The following is a 22,010-nucleotide window of genomic DNA, read 5'->3' as shown; positions in this document are numbered from 1 at the left end:
CTTCGCTGTCAAGATAACGCATGGAATGTCTATTGTAAAGCCATGAACTATTGTACACATACTGCGAGTTCCTCTGTGTTTGTGGGCCCTGGCAGACACACACAAAGGAACGGTTTACTCTCTCGTCTTAAGAAGCTGCCTCCACTGCATCCCAAAGTGCAAAGAGGATGGCTCTGAAGGGAACAAAAGCTTTTCAAAACGCTTCTGATGGCCAGGACCAAAGACTTCACTTCAGAATGAAAGAAAAGAGCAGATAAAGAGAGAGAATGAGCTAAATAAAATAATGAAATCATGAAGTGTGAGTAAACAAGTCAAGCAAGGAGAGGAAAAGTGGAGATGAGAGGTAGCATCTCAGCCACATCCAAGATGTCTTCGGCGTCTTCGTTATCCATGAGCCCAGACGAGTAGAGGTTATCTCGTCTGAGAATTGCCTTTTTTTGGAGCAGGGGCCAACAGGTGTTAGTGTCATGCGAGGAGACAAGAGTCGTCACAGCAAAGGCAGCTGGGTAGTGTGAAGCGATAACAACTTGGAAAACAAAGGAGTGTTTTTTTTCTTCACGGGCCTGGTGACAAACACGCAAACCGCGTATGGTCGCCTTCGTTTCTCCGGCACAAAAGGTGTGCGTGTGGTTGTAGCCCCAAGTTCTTTGCTGTAAAAAGAACCTGCTAAGAATATGTCTGTGCTGTGTCTAAGGATCATTTTCAGAGCAATACTAATTAGTGTTAAAAAAAATAGGGGTGACAGTTGTGGTCCTGGAGGCGGGGGTTTAGGTAACAGTTTGAGTTTGCACCATGTTTCTGAAACGCTGACCTTTTGTCACCTGTTATTAGAGCAGGAAGTCATCTTCAGCAGTGTGTGTGTGTGTGTGTGTGTGTGTGTGTGTGTGTGTGTGTGTGTGTGTGTGTGTGTGTGTGTGTGTGTGTGTGTGTGTGTGTGTGTGTGTGTGTGTGTGTGTGTGTGTGTGTGTGTGCGCGCGCGAGTGTGTTTGCGCCACATACTAAAAAACTATTTTTCGCTTATTTCTTTTAGTTAGAGCTTTTCAAATGTAAGCAATGTTCCCCCGCTGTTTATAACAATATTTTGGCACAAAGCCCCCATTCACGCCCACTACTGATTTCTCACTCAAATGACAGATTCCCATCTTTGTTGTTTTCTGTTTCATCAGCTTGCTTTCTGTCTCTTGTGCCAAATGTGTACACATATCAGCAAAGACCATTTTTTATGTAATTTCCCTACTGTAGCTCTGCAAAACCTAACAACATGTTAATATCCGGGTCTGTCTTACCTGCTCAAGCATGCCTACATGTGGTTTAGTCATTATTGTACACTCTCAACAGTAAACTATATGCTGCATAACTGTGAACATGCTAACCAAGTTACCAATTGGAAACAACATTATTTTATTCAAGCTGGGTTACCATGGAGCTTAGACAAGATAGTGTACAGTAGATATGTGTCTGTTTGCTGCCTTACAGGCACTTTGTGTCGACAGCCTGCACGATAAAGGCTATTTTAACTTCACGGTATTGGTGGAAAAGGCTTTTGGCCTATGAGTCCAGAAATTATGTGTATATGTGACAAGGCAATATATTTACAGGAAACACTTTATCTGATTGTAATTTTGTGGGGAAAGGCCCAATTCTTATTGTCAGACAACCAGATACAAGCTGCCATCGATAAAGCATGGAGGGACTCTGAAGGTGTCTAAGTTAATGTGTGTGTGTGTGTGTGTGTGTGTGTGTGTGTGTGTGTGTGTGTGTGTGTGTGTGTGTGTGTGTGTGTGTGTGTGTGTGTGTGTGTGTGTGTGTGTGTGTGTGTGTGTGTGTGTGTGTGTAATATGGTCTGAGACATAATCAAACTGTATACTGTGTAGTACGTTATCATACCTGTATGTTTTGAACCAAATGCAAGTATTTTTTTTCTGAAGCAGTTCATATTAAATTATAATTTCTTCAACCACTATAAAGTGGTTGCTAAATGTCATTTATTGGTGACCACACCACACTGATAGAATTATAGACAAACACTAGCACTATACTACATAATGAATAACAGCATTCAATAACAACATGCCACAGTTTTCACACAATTTAACAATGTTCTAATTCAAATGGAGCTCCTTTTTGGAAGATTATCCTAATAGCCATTTGATAAAATTGAGCATGCAGGTAGAACGGAGCTAGCCTGCTGCCATCGCTCTTCTGCTTTGCAGGGAGAAAGTGGCAATATGCAATTCTACTACAATTAGAGCCTGCTGGGTTTCATCAGGCATGGGTATCTCTCTCCCGCCTCTCTCTGTATGGCTGTCTTTCCTATGAAAGGCAGAAACCCTGAGAACTGTGGCCGCTCAGACAACATGCAGCAAACACTCCCACGTTGTTGTCGCCTAAACCAGTGTGCCTCTTAGTGACATGTGTACAGTAAACGATAGCTCTCAGTTGTGATTTTACTCAATTCTCCTTTTTAAAAAAAAAATGTAGTTCTGTCTAAAAGACACCTGCTGAAAGTGGAGTGTTTAAAGTGTTTGAGTTTTTAACAGATGTAAGGGAGTGGGAGACCAACAGGAGATACTGGGTGTTCTGATCAAATTATATGATACGTTGTTGGTTTTTGTTTTGTATTGCAACACAAAGCTGTGTTTTGGAACGTAAAATAGATCATAGTATTCTGCTAATACTTTTTCAGTATATCGTCTGCATGGAATTCCAGGGCTATCCCACAACCAATTACAGTATGTCATTATTTGATGGGGTTTTTCTCAATAAAGCCTAAGCTAATCATTTATTTCCTCTACACTAGCTTAGCCACTGTGTGAGAGCCTCTGTCTTACAAAACCTCCACACACATGCTGTCACAGTTAATGGAGGAAGCAATCACATATTTCAGGGTCCACAACCAGCGGCATTTGGGCCCTCCAAGTTTTCTGAGCGAAAATAATAATAATAACAATAAAATAAAAACTTGAATACAGATCTCTGTTTTTTACATAAAAGACTGTAAAAACACATCAGCTCTAAGTCATTTTAATTTTGGAAATCTGTCACTAAGTATTCCCACGCACAAAAGAGAAATATATGTGATCATATGCAAATAAATATAAGCAAGGTTTGAAATGATTACATTTTATGTATTATATCTATTTGTATATTTACAGTCTGCATAATTATTTGTAATTATGTTCTGTAATATTTTAAGGGATATGAGTTGTGTTAAAAAAATCCAACAAGACATTTGATGAATGTTCAACCATTGTTCCTGGAAATGTAACCAGCCACCTACTTCACTGGAAGGGAAAATCAAAAGAAATAAGCTATTTGGAGTGCTGGGTGTGGTAGCGTTTTAAATTGAGTAATTAATAGTGCTCTCAAATATCTCCAGAACTTATTAAGGATGGGAAGTCACTTACAAAGAGCCACTTGAATAGCAATCAAAGATTTGACTAATTTAATAGCTCATTCGAAGCTGTTATACAGGGTTAACCGAACAGGCACATTTCAGCAGTTACAGAATGAGTTCCCACAGACAAATAAAGGACTAGTATGTGGTCATTAAACCTTTATTCCTCATTATGTATACCCTTTACATGCACAAATGGCTTGCAGTTTTGCACTGCACTGATTCAATTGAATTTAGATTCATTAATTACCTTAAAACAAGCAGTGAGATTTAAGTAACCGCTAACTATATTCCACATAGGTCATTTGTAATGAAGGAAAAAGATAAAACCATTTGCCCAAAAATATTTGAACCAAATTAAGACTTCTGTGTAACAATTTCAAAAGTAACAAAGCAGAAACAAAAAAAATCTAAAGAAAGAAATGTAGACCTATTTATGTATGTAAATATGAATTTTGATTTTATAAAAGCAATATATGCAAGAGTGAATTCACTGTCTCACTGTCTCTCTCATCTACACACACGTTTATGTGTGAAAGTTGTCAAAGCCATATTTTCAACAACAAAAAAGACATTGACTTGTACAGAGCGATGTAAAATGTTTTAAGCCTACAGTCATGATTTATTTGAGGATCACAGAACTTTACTCTCCATATATGTACTATACAGTAAATAAGTATATGTTACTTATGTGGTGTTCTTAAAACTCGATACTCATGATACTCTGAAACTGTTTGTGGAAATAAAAGTGACATTTTAGACTATAGATATTACTTGGGATATGCAGTAGTGGAAATAAAAGTGACATTTTAGACTATAGATATTACTTGGGATATGCAGTAGCGGAAATAAAAGTGACATTTTAGACTATAGATATTACTTGGGATATGCATAAATTACTCCAGTGGACTAATTCCACAAAGAGACAGGGGGATTGTACAGTAGACGAAAGTCAGATGAAAATCAAAACAGCACCAGAGACAAAACAGCACCTTCAGAAAAAAGCACCAGAGAAAAAACAGCACACAAAACGGCACCAGAGACAAAACAGCACCAGAGACAAAACAGCACCCGAGACAAAACAGCACCAGAGACAAATCAGCACCAGAGACAAAACAGTACCAGAGACAAAACAGTACCCGAGACAAAACAGCACCAGAGACAAATCAGCACCAGAGACAAAACAGCACCAGAGACAAAACAGTACCAGAGACAAAACAGCACCAGAGACAAAACAGTACCCGAGACAAAACAGCACCAGAGACAAAACAGTACCCGAGACAAAACAGCACCAGAGACAAATCAGCACCAGAGATAAAACAGCACCAGAGACAAAACAGCACCAGAGACAAAACAGCACCAGAGACAAATCAGCACCAGAGACAAAACAGCACCAGAGACAAAACAGCACCAGAGACAAATCAGCACCAGAGACAAAACAGCACCAGAGACAAATCAGCACCAGAGACAAAACAGCACCAGAGACAAAACAGCACCAGAGACAAAACAGCACCAGAGACAAATCAGCACCAGAGACAAAACAGCACCAGAGACAAAACAGCACCAGAGACAAAACAGCACCAGAGACAAAACAGTACCAGGGAAAAAACAGTACCAGAGACAAAACAGCACCAGAGATAAAACAGCACCAGAGACAAAACAGTACCCGAGACAAAACAGTAGCAGGGACAAAACAACACCAGAGAAAACAGTACCCGAGACAAAACAGCACCAGCGACAAAACAGTACCAGGGACAGAACAGCACCAGAGACAAAACAGTACCAGAGACAAAACAGCACCAGAGATAAAACAGCACCAGAGACAAAACAGCACCAGGGACAAAACAGTACCAGGGACAAACCAGTACCAGGGACAAAACAGTACCAGGGACAAAACAGTATACCAGAGATAAAACAGCACCAGAGACAAAACAGCACCAGGGACAAAACAGTACCAGAGACAAAACAGCACCAGAGACAAAACAGCACCAGAGACAAAACAGCACCAGAGACAAAACAGTACCAGGGACAAAACAGTACACCAGAAACAAAACAGTACCAGAGACAAAACAGCACCAGAGACAAAACAGTACCAGGGACAAAACAGTACACCAGAAACAAAACAGTACCAGAGACAAAACAGCACCAGAGACAAAACAGCACCAGAGACAAAACAGTACCAGGGACAAAACAGTACACCAGAAACATAACAGTAGCAGGGACAAAACAACACCAGAGAAAACAGTACCCGAGACAAAACAGTACCAGGGAAACAACAGCACCAGGGACAAAACAGTACCAGAAACAGCAGAAAAAATGGCAGTATGGAGGTGGTTGGAATGAATGTTCAGAAGCTCAGTGTTTTTAAAACTGGGAGACACTCACCCCGCTTTAGGCTTCATCCATCGGTCTCACACAGAAAGGAGAGAGTGAATAGACATATCTATCTACAATCCTGATTTCGTCTGTCACTGTGCACGTCTATGCATCGTGTATCTGTGATTAGATACCATTTTTCAGCTCAGTAAATATAAATATATATATATATACAGTGCCTTGCGAAAGTATTCGGCCCCCTTGAACTTTGCGACCCTTTGCCACATTTCAGGCTTCAAACATAAAGGTATAAAACTGTATTTTCTTGTGAAGAATCAACAACAAGTGGGACACAATCATGAAGTGGAACGACATTTATTGGATATTTCAAACTTTTTGAACAAATCAAAAACTGAAAAATTGGGCGTGCACATGGGAATGGGAATGGGAATGTGATGAAAGACATAAAAGCTGAAATAAATCATTCTCTCTGCTATTATTCTGACATTTCACATTCTTAAAATAAAGTGGTGATCCTATAACCGGGAATTTGACTAGTTTTAAATGTCAGGAATTGTGAAAATCTGAATTTAAATGTATTTGTCTAAGGTGTATGTAAACTTCAGACTTCAACTGTAAATACAGTGGGGCAAAAAAGTATTTAGTCAGCCACAAATTGTGCAAGTTCCCCTTAACAAAGATGAGAGAGGCCTGTAATTTTCATCATAGGTACACTTCAACTATGACAGACAAAATGAGAAAAAAAAATCCTAAAATCACATTGTAGGATTTTTTATGAATTTATTTGCAAATTATGGTGGAAAATAAGTATTTAGTCAATAACAAAAGTTTATCTCAATACTTTGTCATATACCCTTTTTTGGCAATGACGTCAAATGTTTTCTGTAAGTCTTCACAAGGTTTTCACACACTGTTGCTGGTATTTTGGCCCATTCCTCCATGCAGATCTCCTCTAGAGCAGTGATGTTTTGGGGCTGTTGCTGGACAACACGGACTTTCAACTCCCTCCAAAGATTTTCTATGGGGTTGAGATCTGGAGACTGGCTAGGCCACTCCAGGACCTTGAAATGCTTCTTACGAAGCCACTCCTTCGTTGCCCGGGCGGTGTGTTTGGGATCATTGTCATGCTGAAAGACCCAGCCACGTTTCATCTTCAATGCCCTTGCTGATGGAAGGAGGTTTTCACTCAAAATCTCACGATACATGGCCCCATTCATTCTTTCCTTTACACGGATCAGTCGTCTTGGTCCCTTTACAGAAAAACAGCCCCAAAGCATGATGTTTCCACCCCCATGCTTCATAGTAGGTATAGTGTTCTTTGGATGCAACTCAGCATTCTTTGTCCTCCAAACACGATGAGTTGAGTTTTTACCAAAAAGTTATATTTTATATATTTTTCATCTGACCATATGACATTATCCCAATCTTCTTCTGGATCATCCAAATGCTCTTTAACAAACTTCAGATGGGCCTGGACATGTACTGGCTTAAGCAGGGGGACACGTCTGGCACTGCAGGATTTGAGTCCCTGGCGGCGTAGTGTGTTACTGATGGTAGGCTTTGTTACTTTGGTCCCAGCTCTCTGCAGGTCATTCACTAGGTCCCCCCGTGTGGTTCTGGGATTTTTGCTCACCATTCTTGTGATCATTTTGACCCCACGGGGTGAGATCTTGCGTGGAGCCCCAGATCGAGGGAGATTATCAGTGGTCTTGTATGTCTTCCATGTCCTAATAATTGCTCCCACAGTTGATTTCTTCTAACCAAGCTGCTTACCTATTGCAGATTCAGTCTTCCCAACCTGGTGCAGGTCTACAATTTTTTTTCTGGTGTCCTTTGACAGCTCTTTGGTCTTGGCCATAGTGGAGTTTGGAGTGTGACTGTTTGAGGTTGTGGACAGGTGTCTTTTTGTCAGTCATAGTTGAAGTGTACCTATGATGAAAATTACAGTCCTCTCTCATCTTTTTAAGTGGGAAAATTTCACAATTGGTGGCTGACTAAATACTTTTTTGCCCCACTGTATTTACAGTTGAAGTCTGAAGTTTACATACACCTTAGACAAATACATTTAAATTCAGATTTTCACAATTCCTGACATTTAAAACTAGTCAAATTCCCGGTTATAGGATCACCACTTTATTTTAAGAATGTGAAATGTCAGAATAATAGCAGAGAGAATGATTTATTTCAGCTTTTATGTCATTCATCACATTCCCATTGGGTCAGAAGTTTACATACACTCAATTAGAATTTGGTAGCTTGGCCTTTAAATTGTTTAACTTGGGTCGAACGTTTTGGGCAGCCTTCCACAAGCTTCCCACAATAAGTTGGGTGAATTTTGTCCCATTCCTCCTGTCAGAGCTGGTGAAACTGAGTCAGGTGTGTAAGCCTCCTTACTCGCAAACTCTTTTTTTTCAGTTCTGCCCACAAATTTTCTATAGGTTAGAGGTCAGGGCTTGACTTTGTTAACCTTAAGCCATTTTGCCACAACTTTGGAAGTATGCTTGGGGACATTGTCCATTTGGAAGACCCATTTGCGACCAAGCTTTAACTTCCTGACTGATGTCTTGAGATGTTGCTTCAATATATCCACATAATTTTTCATCCACATGATGCCATCTATTTTGTAAAGTGTAGCAGTCCCTCCTGCAGCAAAGCACCCACCACAATATGATGCTGCCACCCCCATGCTTCACGGTTGGGATGGTGATCTTCGGCTTGTAAGCCTCTCCCTTTTTCCTCCAAACATGGTCATTATGGCCAAACAGTTCTATTTTTGTTTCATCAGACCAGAGGACATTTCTCCAAAAAGTACAATCTTTTTCCCCATGTGAAGTTGCAAACCGTAGTCTGGCTTTTTTTATGGTGGTTTTTGAGCAGCCTTTTTCAGGTTATGTTGATATAGGACTATTTTTACTGTGGATATAGATACTTCTGTACCTGTTTCCTACAGCATCTTCACAAGGTCCTTTGCTGTTGTTCTGCGATTGATTTGCATTTTTCGCACCAAAGTACGTTCATCTCCAGGAGACAGAATGCGTCTCCTTCCTGAGTGGTATGGCGGCAGCGTGGTCCCATGGTGTTTATACTTGCGTACTATTGTTTGTACAGATGAATGTGTTACCTTCAGGCATTTGGAAAAGGCTCCCAAGGATGAACCAGACTTGTGGAGGTCTACATTTTTTGGGGCTGATTTATTTTGATTTTCCCATGATTCCAAGCAAAGAGGCACTGAGTTTGAAGGTAGGCCTTGAAATACATCCACAGTTACAGCTCCAACAAGACTCAAATGATGTCAATTAGCCTATCATAAGCTTCTAAAGCCATGTCCTAACCGACTTGCCAAAACTACAGTTCGTTCACGAGAAATTTGTGGAGCGGTTGAAAAACAAGTTTTAAAAGTGTATGTAAACTTCTGACTTCAACTGTATATATATATAGTATCAAAAGTTTGGACACATCTACTTTTTCTTTATTTTTACTATTTTCTACATTGTAGAATAATAGTGAAGACATCACAACACTGAAATAACACATAAGGAATCATGTAGTAACCAAAAAAGTGTTAAACAAATCCAAATATATTTTATATTTGAGATTCTTTGCAGTATGACAGCCTTCGTGACAGCTTTATTTTCTCTCAACCAGCTTCATGAGGTAGTCACCTGGAATGCATTTCAATTAACAGGAGTGCCTTGTAAAAAGTTAATTTGTGATGGTATACAGAAGACTGCCCCTATTTGGTTTAAAGACAAAGTCCAAGTCCATATTATGGCAAGAACAGCTCAAATAAGCAAAGAGAAAGAACAGTCAATCATTACTTTAAGACACGAAGGTCAGTCAATTCAGAACATTTTAGTTGCAAAAACCATGAAGCGCTATGATGAAACTGGCTCTCATGAGGACCACCACAGGAAAGAAAGACCCAGAGTGAGACACATCTCACCATCAACTGTTCAGAGGAGACTGTGTGAATCAGGCTTTCATGATCGAATTGCTGCAAAGAAACCACTACTAAAGGACACCAATTAGAAGAAGAGACTTCCTTGGGCCATGAAACACAAGCAATGGACAATAGACCGGTGGAAATCTGTCCTTTGGTCTGATGAGTCCAAATTTGAGATTTTTGAATCTTACCTCTGTGTCTTTGTGAGACGTAAAGTAGGTGAACGGATGATCTCCGCATGTGTGGTTCCCACCGTGAAGCACAGACGAGGTGTGCTGGTGTGGGGGTGCTTTGCTTGTCACACTGTCAGCGATTTATTTAGAATTCAAGGCACACTTAACCAGCATGGCTACCACAGCATTCACAATATCTTTTGTTTTTCAACAGGACAATGACCCAACACACCTCCAGGCTGTGAAAGGGTTATTTGACCAAGAAGGAGAGAGAGGTTTTTTTTAACCTTGATTTTATTTTTATTTTAACTAGGCAAGTCAGTTAAGACCAAATTATTATTTACAATGACGGCCTAGGAACAGTTGGTTAACTGCCTTGTTCAGGGGCAGAACGGCAGATTTGTACCTTGTCAGCTCGGGAATTTGGTCTTGCAACCTTCTGGTTACATGCTGGTTTGAATTAGTGCTGCATCAGATGACCTGGCCTCCACAATCACTCAGAGTGGAGGAAAAGCAGCCAACAGGTGCTCAGAATATGTGGGAACTCATTCAAGACTGTTGGAAAAGCATTCCTGATGAAGCTGGTTGAGAGCATGCCAAGAGTGTTCGAAACTGTTATCAAGGCGAAGGGCGGCTATTTTGAATAATCCAAAATATATATTGATTTCTTTAACACTCTTTTTCTTACTTCATGATTCCATATGTGTTATTTCATAGTTTTGATGGCTTCACAATTATTCTAGAATGTAGAAAATAGCACAAATAAAGAAAAACCCTTGAATGAGTAGGTGTGTCCATACTTTTTACTGGTACTGTATATTTGTTCTCTAAAGCTATAGCCTAGTTTCATTCTTCGCACATAACTGTGATGCACTGACACACGCAACTAGCTGGTGCATCTGCCTGTATGGGGGCGTGTATGTAAATCTCTATTCCTGTACATCCATTAGTAATGCTTTGCATTTCTAGCTATGCCTTCCAAACATGTTCTCATGTAATCGTATTTTATATACTTATTTTGTGTCTGTTGTCTGTGGAGGCTGGGGGTGTTTTGCATTAAGTACAGTGGGGGGATATTGGAGCCGTTTTCTATATCTGTGCATGAATGTAGATGGCTATGATAGACACATGGTGTATGCTGGGCTGGCTCCTCCTCACTTCTACCAAAACTAGCATTAAACCAGCAAGGCGGTTTATTTTGTGAAAGGCGAGATAAGTTCCATTTTCCCCACTCCCTCCCCTTCTTCCTCCCTACATCTATCCTTCTCTCTCTCCCCCTCTCTCTCTCTCCCTCTGACACAAATCAGCACGCTTAGAATAAACTGCATAAGTTATCAGCTCCTTGGAAAGCAATGTAAAAGAGGAGAGTAAAAAAGAAAGAAAAGAGAGGAGACTTCTATCACTTAATGAAAAATAGCTTCCCTTTTGGACAGAACTTCACAGGCTGCAATCAAGCCACGGCCCGCTCGTCTTGACGTGCAATCGAGGCAAATCAAGTCAGGATCTATTAATAATATTTCCCTGGCTCCTTTCATTCCAGCGCATGTCCTACGACTGTCAAGCCTGTGATGGAGCACTGCCTTTATCTCACCCTCGGCCTGCTCTGTCACAGTGATAAACAATTCTAACAAGAATCAGAATAAAGATCTTCCCAGTAGACTGCAGGAGATAGAGGCCTTTTTTTTCTCATTTTCTAGACGGCAAAATGTAATCTAGTGCCTGGGCCCTTCTTCCTACCCCCTCCCATCCCAAGCCTCCTCTACCCTTCTACCCCCCCTTCCCTTCTACCCCCCCACCCCACCCCATCCCACCCTCTTTTTTCTCAAGCGTCACATTCAAAGAGATGCAAATGTATCAGAGCTGGGACCTGATCGACTCGAAGCACAGCGTGAATGTCAAAGCGCAGGCTTTAGAACCTGAGACACCTCAGACTCTCCCTCCCTCCCTCCCTCCCTCTCTCTCTCTCTCTCTCTCTCTCTCTCTCTCTCTCTCTCTCTCTCTCTCTCTCTCTCTCTCTCTCTCTCTCTCTCTCTCTCTCTCTCTCTCTCTCTCTCTCTCTCTCTCTCCCTCCCTCCCATGCTCTCTCTCTCCCTCCATCCCTCCTCTCCTCTCTCTCTCTCTCTCTCTCTCTCTCTCTCTCTCTCTCTCTCTCTCTCTCTCTCTCTCTCTCTCTCTCTCTCTCTCTCTCTCTCTCTCTCTCTCTCTCTCTCTCTCTCTCTCTCTCTCTCTCTCTCTCTCTCTCTCTCTCTCTCTCTCTCTCTCTCCTATTCTCTCTCTCTCTCCTATTCTCTCTCTCTCTCCCCTATTCTCTCTCTCTCTCTCTCCCTATTCTCTCTCTCTCTCTCTCCTATTCTCTCTCATGCTCTCTCTCCCTCCCTCCCATGCTCTCTCTCCCATGCTCTCTCTCCCATTCTCTCTCTCTCTCTCTCTCTCTCTCTCTCTCTCTCTCTCTCTCTCTCTCTCTCTCTCTCTCTCTCTCTCTCTCTCTCTCTCTCTCTCTCATGCTCTCTCTCTCTCTCCCTCCCTCCCATGCTCTCTCTCTCCCTCCATCCCTCCTCTCTCCCTCTCTCTCTCTCTCTCTCTCTCTCTCTCTCTCTCTCTCTCTCTCTCTCTCTCTCTCTCTCTCTCTCTCTCTCTCTCTCTCTCTCTCTCTCTCTCTCTCTCTCTCTCTCTCTCTCTCTCTATTCTCTCTCTCTCTCCTATTCTCTCTCTCTCTCCCCCTATTCTCTCTCTCTCTCTCCCTATTCTCTCTCTCTCTCTCTCCCTATTCTCTCTCATGCTCTCTCTCCCTCCCTCCCATGCTCTCTCTCCCATGCTCTCTCTCCTCTCTCTCTCTCTCTCTCTCTCTCTCTCTCTCTCTCTCTCTCTCTCTCTCTCTCTCTCTCTCTCTCATGCTCTCTCCCATGCTCTCCCTCTCTCTCTGCAGAGACAGTCTAATGAGTAGGAGGACCGAGATGGAGGGCGCGTCTGTCCGGACAACTGCCCTCTCTTCCGTTAACACACTGACAGGAAAAACCATGGAGGCACCATATTGACACAATCATGGAACCAGTCATGGGGCTCTTTTCTGCATAGGTTGCATATTCTGACACCCAAGGAGTGTATTAAGCCTTAGGTGTTTTCTGTGTGGTATTTCTCCGTAAATGTGAATAAGCAGTTGCATTTACATTTTTATCAAATCAATTGATGTAAATATTATTTCAGAATTTTCATTTGAATATGCATCTTAGTTTCAATGCACATTCATTTCCTTCCTACTCTTTCAGTAATAGCAGTAACCTGACAGTTTCCTGTAACAATTCTTTCAGTAATAGTCATATAGTTTGCCCTATAAAAACATCTTTCTATGTCAACTCCCTATCCTGACAGAAGCTCTGACAGGTCCACTTGATGAAGGTGACCAGGGTGAGAACTAAGGACAGACCTGAGGACAGAGCCTACGTCCCAAACGGCACCCTATTCCCTATTTAGTGCACTTCTTTTGACCAGGTATGACTCTGGGCAAAATTCATGCACTATATAGTCAATAGGGTACCATTTGGGACAGACAGAGTTTCAGGGCGAGCGGAGAGTAGCGGTGTGGTTTCTGTCTCATCAGAGGTAATAGGAGGGGACAGGTTAGAAAGCAGACCCTGAGTCGATGAGGTGAGAATCCATTCATCCAGTGAGCTGTGTGAAAAGCCTGCTGTGAGGAGGTCAGCGAGGTGGCAGGTCACTGTCAAGGTGATAAGTGCTATTAAAAAGGTCCATTGCAGCTAGTTTTTATCCCCATTTCAATCAAACTCTGGGGTAACAACGAAGTAGCGTAAAAAGAAACTAAAATAACAAAGAGAATTTCTCAAAGAAGAATTTCGCAAGAATTCAGGTAGGACTGTCTGCGAGTGGTCTGAGTGGGGAGAGAAAATGAAAACTAGCTGTTATTGTCAGAGAGGTTTGGAACTCTAACTAATTTACTACCAAAACATGCAGACAGTTCATGAGGGTCATTTCAAACAGCTCTTACACTAAAAGGGCATTATAATTTGTGAATTTTGTGAAATATATATAAAGCACAGGAACATCATGTTTTTGACTGCACTGGGCCTTTAAGCTACATGTTACATGTTCTGAATTGAGGTAGCTATTTGGGGATAGTGAGCTATGTGTAAAGTTATCAGTTAGCCTATGTATAAGAGCACAAGGCGAGACCCACATACAGACACGGGAGGCAGATGATTTGAGTCTTGATATTCATTGAACAATCCAAAAGGGGTAGGCAAGAGAATGGTCGTGGACAGGCAAAAGGTCAAAACCAGTTCAGAGACCAGGAGGTACAGAGTGGCAGGCAGGCTCGAGGTCAGTGCAGGCAGAATGGTCAGGCAGGTGGTTACGGAGTCCAGAAAACAGGCAAGGGTCAAAAACCAAGAGGACTAACAAAAAAAGATTAGATGCAGGAGTACAGGGAAAACCGCTGGTTGACTTGAAAAGCAGACAAGACGAACTGGCACAGAGAGACAGGAAACACAGGGATAAAGTGCCTTGAGAAAGTATTCGGCCCCCTTGAACTTTGTGACCTTTTGCCACATTTCAGGCTTCAAACATAAAGATATAAAACTGTATTTTTTTGTGAAGAATCAACAACAAGTGGGACACAATCATGAAGTGGAACGACATTTATTGGATATTTCAAACTTTTTTAACAAATCAAAAACTGAAAAATTGGGTGTGCAAACTTATTCAGCCCCTTTACTTTCAGTGCAGCAAACTCTCTCCAGAAGTTCAGTGAGGATCTCTGAATGATCCAATGTTGACCTAAATGACTAATGATGATAAATACAATCCACCTGTGTGTAATCAAGTCTCCGTATAAATGCACCTGCACTGTGATAGTCTCAGAGGTCCATTAAAAGCGCAGAGAGCATCATGAAGAACAAGGAACACACCAGGCAGGTCCGAGATACTGTTGTGAAGAAGTTTAAAGCCGGTTTGGATACAAAAAGATTTCCCAAGCTTTAAACATCCCAAGGAGCACTGTGCAAGCGATAATATTGAAATGGAAGGAGTATCAGACCACTGCAAATCTACCAAGACCTGGCCGTCCCTCTAAACTTTCAGCTCATACAAGGAGAAGACTGATCAGAGATGCAGCCAAGAGGCCCATGATCACTCTGGATGAACTGCAGAGATCTACAGCTGAGGTGGGAGACTCTGTCCATAGGACAACAATCAGTCGTATATTGCACAAATCTGGCCTTTATGGAAGAGTGGCAAGAAGAAAGCCATTTCTTAAAGATATCCATAAAAAGTGTTGTTTAAAGTTTGCCACAAGCCACCTGGGAGACACACCAAACATGTGGAAGAAGGTGCTCTGGTCAGATGAAACCAAAATTGAACTTTTTGGCAACAATGCAAAACGTTATGTTTGGCGTAAAAGCAACACAGCTCATCACCCTGAACACACCATCCCCACTGTCAAACATGGTGGTGGCAACATCATGGTTTGGGCCTGCTTTTCTTCAGCAGGGACAGGGAAGATGGTTAAAATTGATGGGAAGATGGATGGAGCCAAATACAGGACCATTCTGGAAGAAAACCTGATGGAGTCTGCAAAAGACCTGAGACTGGGACGGAGATTTGTCTTCCAACAAGACAATGATCCAAAACATAAAGCAAAATCTACAATGGAATGGTTCAAAAATAAACATATCCAGGTGTTAGAATGGCCAAGTCAAAGTCCAGACCTGAATCCAATCGAGAATCTGTGGAAAGAACTGAAAACTGCTGTTCACAAATGCTCTCCATCCAATCTCACTGAGCTGGAGCTGTTTTGCAAGGAGGAATGGGAAAGTTTGAAATATCCAAGAAATGTCGTTCCACTTCATGATTGTGTCCCACTTGTTGTTGATTCTTCACAAAAAATACAGTTTATATCTTTATGTTTGAAGCCTGAAATGTGGCAAAAGGTCGCAAAGTTCAAGGGGGGCGAATATTTTCGCAAGGCACTGTATATACACCAGGGATAATACGCGACACCTGGAGGGGGTGGAGACAATCACAAGACAGGTAAAACAGATCAGGGTGTGACATTGAGTTAATTGGCTGATTCAGTCAAAATCCTTGAGATATATACATATACACATATATATTATTTGACACACTGGACTGAATATGGTATATTACTGTGCAAGATTTTTTTTTAAATAAAATACTGTGTTGTAATTGCATGTTGCAAATAAGTAGCTATATCTGCACTGTATTTGTAAATTGCATCACCCTGTGCCATCAATTGGTGTTCAAAGTAAATATCTTGAGCTTCACAGTACATGATAAAAGCTGAAAATGTTCAAAAGAACTCTTGTACTGTGTTTGTACAGTAGACTCTCCTTACTCTGTAAAAGGGCACTCACTCCACAGAAATAAAATGATTCATATTTCAATGATTCACACATCCGCTCTATGTGTTTCCTCTGAGCACTCTACAACCCACCTGTTTCTATTTCCTGTTTTTGATGCAATGATTCACACATCCGCTCTGTGTTTCCTCTGAGCGCTCTACCACCCACCTGTTTCTATTTCCTGTTTTTGATGCAATGATTCACACATCCGCTCTGTGTTTCCTCTGAGCGCTCTACCACCCACCTGTTTCTATTTCCTGTTTTTGATGCAATGATTCACACATCCGCTCTATGTGTTTCCTCTGAGCGCTCTACCACCCACCTGTTTCTATTTCCTGTTTTTGATGCAATGATTCACACATCCGCTCTGTGTTTCCTCTGAGCGCTCTACCACCCACCTGTTTCTATTTCCTGTTTTTGATGCAATGATTCACACATCCGCTCTATGTGTTTCCTCTGAGCGCTCTACCACCCACCTGTTTCTATTTCCTGTTTTTGATGCAATGATTCACACATCCGCTCTATGTGTTTCCTCTGAGTGCGCTACCACCCACCTGTTTCTATATCCTGTTTCTGATGCATTGAGTGTATTTTTTTTCTTATATTTATAGTATGGAAAGACCACTTGCTACAGTAACACTGTGTCCGGATACATATTCAATCCAAAGTAACCCACCATGATCCAATGATACTTTATCTTGCAGGATGTAGCGTCAGGTAACAGTGGCCAGGAGGTAAGATGGATTAGGTGTGAATATCTGGGTGGCAGGCAAAGTGAAAGCCATGGATGTAGTGACAGTCGGAGGAAGAGGGGGACGGTGAAGGAGCAGATGGAGGGAGGATGAAAGGCTACTCAACACACCGGACAGATGAGGGAGGAGACTAGGGAGAGGAATGAGTGAGTGATTTGTTAGATGGAAGGAGGGAGGATGAAAGGCTACTCAACACACCGGACAGATGAGAGATGAGACTAGGGAGAGGAATGAGTGAGTGATTTGTTAGATGGAAGGAGGGAGGATGAAAGGCTAGGGCAGATGAGGGAGGAGACTAGGGAGAGGAATGAAGTGATTTGTTAGATGGAAGGAGGGAGGATGTAAGGCTACTCAACACACTGGACAGATGAGGGAGGAGACTAGATGAGTGAGTGATTTGTTAGATGGAAGGAGGGAGGATGTAAGGCTAGGACAGATGAGGAAGACTAGGGAGAGGAATGAGTGATTTTGTTAGATGGAAGGAGGGAGGATGAAAGGCTACTCAACACACTGGACAGATGAGGGAGGAGACTAGGGAGAGGAATGAGTGAGTGATTTGTTAGATGGAAGGAGGGAGGATGAAAGGCTACTCAACACACCGGACAGATGAGAGATGAGACTAGGGAGAGGAATGAGTGAGTGATTTGTTAGATGGAAGGAGGGAGGATGAAAGGCTACTCAACACACCGGACAGATGAGGGAGGAGACTAGGGAGAGGAATGAGTGAGTGATTTGTTAGATGGAAGGAGGGAGGATGAAAGGCTACTCAACACACTGGGCAGATGAGGGAGGAGACTAGGGAGAGGAATGAGTGAGTGATTTGTTAGATGGAAGGAGGGAGGATGTAAGGCTACTCAACACACTGGACAGATGAGGGAGGAGACTAGGGAGAGGAATGAGTGAGTGATTTGTTAGATGGAAGGAGGGAGGATGAAAGGCTACTCAACACACTGGGCAGATGAGGGAGGAGACTAGGGAGAGGAATGAGTGAGTGATTTGTTAGATGGAAGGAGGGAGGATGAAAGGCTACTCAACACACTGGACAGATGAGGGAGGAGACTAGGGAGAGGAATGAGTGAGTGATTTGTTAGATGGAAGGAGGGAGGATGTAAGGCTACTCAACACACTGGACAGATGAGGGAGGAGACTAGGGAGAGGAATGAGTGAGTGATTTGTTAGATGGAAGGAGGGAGGATGTAAGGCTACTCAACACACTGGACAGATGAGGGAGGAGACTAGGGAGAGGAATGAGTGAGTGATTTGTTAGATGGAAGGAGGGAGGAGTCCGCAGTGGGAGCAGGAGGATGAGGGTTAGATATGGGGTACTGTGGGTGTCTCAGAGTTCCTATGCCAGGGGGGTCCCACCCCACCTGCCTCCCTGCCCGTCCGCCCCACTCCCTTTCTCTTCCTGTCTCCCTCCAACCCTTCCGTGACAGCTCCGCACTCCGGATCAGTAGAGCCGGGGATCGTGCATATAATCCATCCCACGTGCCTGATGCATTTTTAATTGTATGGAAGAGGAGAGGAGGAGCGGGAAATGGAGGACAGGGGACAGAGATTGAGCTCTATGGTGGCTAGTGGCTCGGCCGTGGAGGCAGAGCAGCGTAACTACATGGGCACACATCCTTTGTAATGCCAGTTAAGTTAGGTGGCTATCTCCGGTGACAATCCCCCTCAGCTTCCATCCAGCCTATTGTGTCTGTCAGTGCTGTTTGATTTACAGTATAATTCCTTCACCCAATCCAACACCTATCTTTATGCCATGACTGACAGACACAACATGGCATGACTGACAGACACAACATGGCATGACTGACAGACACAACATGGCATGACTGACAGACACAACATGGCATGACTGACAGAGAAGCTTAAAACTGGAAGGCTCATAATCCATCAATATTATGTTAAATTAACATTTATTTGGCGTATGCAGAGCATACAGTGGGATGGATACAGGAACATAAAATTGCATTGTACCATGTACTATTGAAGTAACAATTGTTTTTTTTATCCCAATGTCAACCTATTGGAACCGGTGTATTTTCTGAACCAAACACGCCAAATAAATTGACATTTTGGGGATATGAAGAAGGAATTTATCAAACAAAAGGACCGTTTGTGATGTTTCTTGGACATTTTGGAGTGCCAACAGAAGAAGGTCTTCAAAGGTAAGACATTAATTATATAATTATTTCTGACTTTTGTGTAGCATCTGCCTGGCTGAAATATGATTTCCATGTGTTGGTATGTGGGGCGCTGTCCTCAGATAATAGCATGGTCTGCTTTTGCCGTAAATCCTTTTTGAAATCTGACACTGCGGCTGGATTACCAAGAAGTTAAGCTTTATTTTGATGTATTACACATGTATGTTTTGTGAATTTTTATTTTGAGTATTTCTGTTTTTGAATTTGGCGCACTGCAATTTCACTGGATGTTGTCAAATCAATCATGTTACCGGGATTCGAGCGGGAAGGGATCACTAAGAAGTTAATGTGAGTCTGGAAGGAGAGTTTAAATACCTAGGTGTCTGGCTAGACTGTATAGTTGTCCACATATTCTAAGTCGGAACCAACCAGAGTAGTGATGCTAGTCGGGCGGGCGGGTAGCGATTGGTTGAAGAGCATGCATTTAGTTTTACTAGCATTTAAGAGCAGTTGGAGGCCACAGAAGGAGTGTTGTGTGGTGTTGAAGCTCTTTCGGAGGTTTGATAGCACAGTGTCCAAAAGGGCCAGATGATGTTGTCTGCTTAGAGGTGGATCAAAGAATCACCCCCATCAAGAGCGACACCATTGATATATATAGAGAAAAGAGTTGGCCCGAGAATTCAACCCTGTGGCACCCCTATAGAGACTGCCAGAGGTTCGGACAACAGGCCCTCCGATTTGACACACTGAACTCTATCTGAGAAGTAGTTAGTGAAACAGGCGAGGCAGTCGTTAGAGAAACCAATGCTGTTGAGTCTGCCGATAAGAATACGGTAATTGACAGATTCGAAAGCCTTGGCCAGGTCAATGAAGACTGCTGTACAGTATCGTATTTTATCGATGGCGGTAATGATATCTTTTAGGACCTTGAGCGTGACTGAGGTGTACCCGTGACCAGCACGGAAACCAGATTGCATAGCGGAGAAGGTACGGTGGGATTCGAAATGTTTGGTGATCTGTTTGTTCACTTGGCTTTTGAAGACTTTATAAAGGCAGGGCAAGATGGATATAGGTCTATAACAGTTTGGGTCTAGAGTGTAGGGCTTGGGCCAGTTGCTGCGGGGGGTGCAGAGCTGTTGCCCGGGGTTGAGGTAGCCAGGTGAAAAGCATTGCCAGCCGTAGAGAAATGCTTATGGAAATTCTCAATTATAGTGGATTTATCAGTGGTGACAGTGTTTCCTAGTCTCATTGCAGTGGGCAGCTGGGAGGAGGTACTCTCATTTTCTATGGACTTTACAGTGTCCCAAAACATTTGGGAATTAGTGCTGCCGGATGCAAATTCTGTTTGAAAAAGCTAGCCTTTGCTTTCCTAACTGACTGTGTGGGGACTATTCGCGGGGACTATTCGAACTATGGAGATTGCATGTCTGTGTGTTCGATTTTATACACCAATCAGAAATGGGTGTGACTGAAATAGCCCAATCCACTAATTTGCTTTTGAACATATAGTGTAGGTTGATTTTGATATGATAACATAATATTGGGGGTGGGGGTACTTTTATTTGTTCACTTACATGAGTGTAATGGAAATGTATTTCTTACATATCCCAACTCCCCCTGAGACACCCGCAGGGTCACAGTCACCATTGTAAAGCACCCCTAAAGTAATTAGGGTTAAGTGCCTTGCTCAAAGGCACAGCTCTTGTATTCGAACCAGCGAACCTTCAGTTACTGACCCAACTCTCTAAACTCGAGGATACCTGTCACCCCCATATACTGTCCATGGTCTCACATGAAAGAGAGGTAAGTAGGTAAGATTCTAACTCAATGTAATTGTATATTCATTTTTCAAGTATACACAAAATACATGTAACAAGTGTAATGTCTGCCATTCTGTACAAACACAAGTTTCCTACCAAGCCCTTTGGTAGATGTTCCTGGAGAAACTTTTGCTTGGTTCGTAGTGGGACAATTCTTGTCACTTCAATAGTACAAGGTGCAATGCAATGTCATATTCCCCACTGTATCCTGTGCATATGCCAAATAAACATTGATTTCGACAACAAAATATGGATAGAATTTGAGTACATTATAGTCAGAACGTACGCACTGTTTGTGAATTCAACCATCAATTCACTAACAATGCTTTGTTGATTAAAGCCAAATTAGTCAGTGTCACAACATACAGTGCATTTGGAAAGTATTCAGACCTCTTGACTTTTTCCACATATTGTTGTGTTACAGCCTTATTCTAAAATGTATTAGGGACTGGGAGGGACTGGGAGACTAGTCAGGATGAACGGAGCAAAGTACAACGAGATCTTTGATGAAAACCTGTTCCAGAGCGCTCAGGACCTCAGACTGGGGCGAAGATTCACCTTCCAACAGGACAACGACCCGAAGCACACAGCCAAGACAATGAAAGAGTGGCCAAGCCAGATTGAACATCCCTGGAGAGACCTGAAAATAGCTATGCTTCGACACTCCCCATCCAACCTGACGGAGCTTGAGAGGATCTGCGGAGAAGAATGGGAGAAAATCCTCAAATACAGGTGTGCCAAGCTTGTAGCATCATACCTAAGAAGAATCGAGGCTGTAATTGCTGCCAACGGAGCTCTAAACAGAGTACTGAGTAAAGGATCTGAATACTTATGTAAAGAATTTTCAAAAATTCTTCAACCTGTTTTTGCTTTGTCATTATGGGGTATTGTGTGTAGATTGATAAGTGTCACACCATGATCTTAGAGATCCTTTTAATTCTCTATGTGGTTAGGTCAGCGTGTGACTAGGGTAGGCAATCTATGTTTTATATTTCTTTGTTGGCCTAGTATGATTCCCAATCAGAGGCAGCTGTCTATCGTTGTCTCTGATTGGGGATCATATTTAG

This window comes from Oncorhynchus keta, chromosome 35 (assembly GCF_023373465.1).
Source record: "Oncorhynchus keta strain PuntledgeMale-10-30-2019 chromosome 35, Oket_V2, whole genome shotgun sequence".
NCBI lineage: Eukaryota > Metazoa > Chordata > Actinopteri > Salmoniformes > Salmonidae > Oncorhynchus > Oncorhynchus keta.
This window is presented reverse-complemented; position numbering follows the sequence as displayed.